Source organism: Tupaia chinensis, unplaced genomic scaffold (assembly GCF_000334495.1).
Source record: "Tupaia chinensis unplaced genomic scaffold, TupChi_1.0 Scaffold145280_1, whole genome shotgun sequence".
NCBI classification, from domain to species: domain Eukaryota; kingdom Metazoa; phylum Chordata; class Mammalia; order Scandentia; family Tupaiidae; genus Tupaia; species Tupaia belangeri.
The window spans coordinates 65,385-65,956 of record NW_006205141.1 but is presented as its reverse complement, the minus strand read 5'-3'; positions in this window follow the sequence as shown (position 1 = coordinate 65,956).

Here is a 572-nt window from a genome sequence, read left to right as displayed (position 1 = left end):
GTCCAAGACTTGAACCACAGTTTGCCATGTAAGAGTTCAACATCTTAATTCTAACTGGAGAGTTTACTCCATTCATATTCAACCAGCCTGAGCTCTTGCTGCAACCACAGACACCTTAAGAGTCTCTGAGCCATGGGACCAGCAGTTAGCGTAATGGCTATGTCGTTGGACTCCCACGTAGTTGACCGCAGTTCGAGTCCCAGACCCGGTGGCTTAAAACTCACGCCGGGTGCGTGTGCGTGTGTGCCCAAGATCCCGAGAGGAGAATGGAGGAGAAGGATTGTAGCATGGCCATCCTCCCAGGGGGTGATTTCTCACTTTCTGTCTCTCTGTCTCTCTGTCTTTCTGGCAAGCGCACGTGCCCTATAGCAAAAACCTCTCCAAAGGGGAAAAAAAAAAAAAAAGGAAAAGAAAAAAGAGTCTCTGAGCCTCACTTCCAGAGGGACCTCAGTCCAAGGACCTGCTGTGGAAACTCAGAGTACTTGTCTGCCATTTGGAGATGGTGACCAGCTGCCAGGACTGACCATAAAATGGACAATCATATCTACCACCATGAGTCACTTCGAGTCATG